The following is a 3,284-nucleotide window of genomic DNA, read 5'->3' as shown; positions in this document are numbered from 1 at the left end:
AACAGAGGAGGAAAAATATGCAAATGGAGGATATATTGCATGCTGTGGCAGACCCCAAAAGTACCCTCAGATCCTCCTCCAAGGACAAACATGCTGTCCAGCCGCAGGAGGGCAGGTAGTGGACAGCCTCCAGCAAGCCTTTGCCTGCCTCAGCTTTCAAACCAACGTCACCATCCTCCAGGAGTGGCCCTGGCTCGTGACTGAGCAAGGCAGAGGCACAGGGTGAGCCATTTCCACGGGACATGGGATTCCTCTCACGGAGCTCCCCACAGGCAAGCAGAGAACAAAAGCATCCAGAGACAGTTTGTCCAGGTGCATCCCAGCCCGACAGCTCCGCCTGCCAACTCGCCCGCCTCGCATGTGTCACTCCCAAAATACATTCAACTGTCTCAGCAGATGTTCCCGAGGAAGCCAGCCTGCAATAGCAAGGCTGTTCCCCAAACCTTCAGTGTGGTAGTGTAGACAATCCATTCGATTGAGTTTTCAAGTCTCTGGTTGGAATTTGCCAGATAAGGAATGTGTGAATCGGAAAGAGGATATTGAAAGGGTAAACGGAGGGAAGGTGGGCCGATGCCACGGGAATAATGCAAGATTGCAACAAGAAAGAAAGTAGAAAGACGTAAAGTTTATTATTCACCTTTCACAGATGCAAATGGGGCCGACACTCCAAGGCAAGTGTGATGTGGCAGGCTAAAGGCTAGGAGTATTTAAGGGTTCTAAAGCAAACCCCTAAAGCCAAGAGGCTTAGACCTGGAGGAGGTTTGGGTCAAAAGGAGTGTCCAGAGTTGTATTCTTTGGTTTCTATAGCATCACATAAATCACGTATCTTGACATTGCCAGGCATCAGCGTTCCATGACATCAGGTGGTGGACTGGGGTAGTCACAGTTAGGTAAAACAATATATCAGTAAATATGCCTCCTGGTGGTGTGCTAGAGGTTGTCACGGGCAGCTAATAATAGAGTATTAATACAAATACCTAAAAAAAACCCAAATTGTTAGCAAGCAGGACATACTCAAGGGGTTCCGTATAATCGCTAATTTATTTATTTATGTATTTATTGAGTCGGTGTCTCACTCTGTCGTCCAGGCTGGGGTGCAGTGCCACATTCACGGCCACCTCAACCTCGACTTGCCAGGGTCAGGCAATCCTTCCGCCTCAGCCTTCCAAGTAGCTGGAACCACAGGCGTGTGCCACCATGCCCAGCTAACTTTTTGATTTATTGTGGAGAAAAGGTCTCACCATGTTGCCCAGGCTGGTCTTAAACCTGTGGACTCAGGCAATCCTCTCGCCTCAGCCTCCGAAAGTGCTGGGGTTATATACATGAACCACTTCGCCCAGCTTAACTGCTAATTTCTTTTTTTTTTTTTGAGTTGGAGTCTCACTCTGTTGCCCAGACTGGAGTGCAGTGGCCGCTCCCGGCCACTGCAGCCTCGACCTGCTGGGCTCCAGCAATCCTTCTGCCTCAGCCTTCCGAGTAGCCGGAATTACAGGCATGCGCTACCACGCCCGGCTGATTTTTTGTAGAGATGAGGTTTCACCTGCCCAGGCAGGTCTCGAACCAGTGGGCTCAGGCAATCCACTCACCTCAGCCTCCCAAAGGCACGGGATTACAGGCTGAGCCACCGAGCCCGGCTTAACTGCTAATTTCTAAGACTAAAACATTCTTTTCATTAATGATTACATGGCAAAAAGTGTACGGGGCGTACAGGCTGTGGAGCAAGGGGATTTCAAAGAGTGAAGCCTAACGAAAATGGCTGTGCTGTTTCAATATGGCTCCATTAAACTAAGTATACTCTACTTCAAAGGTTCTCTCCTAACTGGGCTCGGTGGCTCAACCTGTAATCCCGTGCTTTGGGAGGCTGAGGTGAGTGGATTGCCTGAGCCCACGGGTTCAAGACTTCATCTCTACAATAAATAAAAAATTAGCCGGGTGTGGTAGCATGCGCCTGTAGTTCCAGCTACTTGGAAGGCTGAGGCGGAAGGATCGCCGGAGCCCAGCAGGTCGAGGCTGTGGTGGCCGGGGAGCGTGCCACTGCACTCCAGTCTGGGCGACAGAGTGAGACTCCAACTTAAAAAAAAAAAAGGTTCTCTCCTTTCAGACATCTTCCATGGGCTTTGGGAAGTTGAAAACATTTTCAGCCCTTGAGAAAATTCGGAGCCCAGAAAGACTTTTTCTTGACTAATAAATACAGCAGCTGGGCTCGGTGGCTCAGCCTGTAATCCCGCGCCTTTGGGAGGCTGAGGTGAGTGGATTGCCTGAGCCCGCGGGTTCGAGACCCGCCTGGGCAGTGAGGCCTCATCTCTACAATAAAATAAAAAAATCAGCCGGGTGTGGTAGCGCATGCCTGTAATTCCGGCTACTTGGAAGGCTGAGGCAGAAGGATCCCCGGAGCCCAGCAGGCGAGGCTGCAGTGGCCGGGAGCAGCCACTGCACTCCAGTCTGGGTAACAGAGTGAGACGCCGACTCAAAAAATTTTTTTAAAATAAATAAATAAATACAGCAATTACCTAGATGTGAGATGATACTTACTAAACAGAGACCAAGAAGCCAAACTTGGTGTGTTTTCCTCAATGGCATGGCAGCCCCACTCATAATGTGCCCATGAAACAATCCTCGCTTCTCTCTGCCCTTTTAACTCTGAGCTCTCACTACCACACCCCTTTATTCAGGAACCTTGCATGTTTTCTCATGAGGGCAAGCACTCAAGGTCCGCATCCCGGCCTCACTCCCTTGGAAATCCAGACTAAATCTGTACAACAAAACAGTCAAGATGGCTCTGGTGCTGTGTTATTGGAAACAACTTTTTTTTTTAAGTCGGTGTCTTACCTTGTCACACAGACTGGAGTGCAGTGACATGATCACAGCTCACCATAGCCTTGACCTCCTGGGCTCAGGCAATCTGTAGAGTCCAAGTCTCACTATGTTTGGTCTCCAACTCCTGGTCTTTTTTTTTTTTTTTTTTTTTTTTGTCACCTAGGCTGGAGTACTGGCACACTGCTCAAACCACTGCAGCCTCAACCTGCTGAGCTCAGGCAATCCTTCTGTCTCAGCCTTCCAAGTAGCTGGAGCTACAGACGTATGCCACCACGCCAGACTAATGTTTTGATTTATTTACTTTTATTTTTATTTTTTGAGTTGGAGTCTCACTCTATTGCCTAGGCTGGAGAGCAGTGGCGCGCTCACGGCCACGGCAGCCTCGACCTACTGGGCTCTGGTGATCCTTCTGCCTCAGCCTTCCAAGTAGCTGGAACTACAGGCATGAGCCACCACGCCCAGCTAAT

This window comes from Carlito syrichta, unplaced genomic scaffold (assembly GCF_000164805.1).
Source record: "Carlito syrichta isolate Samal-C Ts95f unplaced genomic scaffold, Tarsius_syrichta-2.0.1 Scaffold313533, whole genome shotgun sequence".
In the NCBI taxonomy this organism is placed as follows: domain Eukaryota; kingdom Metazoa; phylum Chordata; class Mammalia; order Primates; family Tarsiidae; genus Carlito; species Carlito syrichta.
This window is presented reverse-complemented; position numbering follows the sequence as displayed.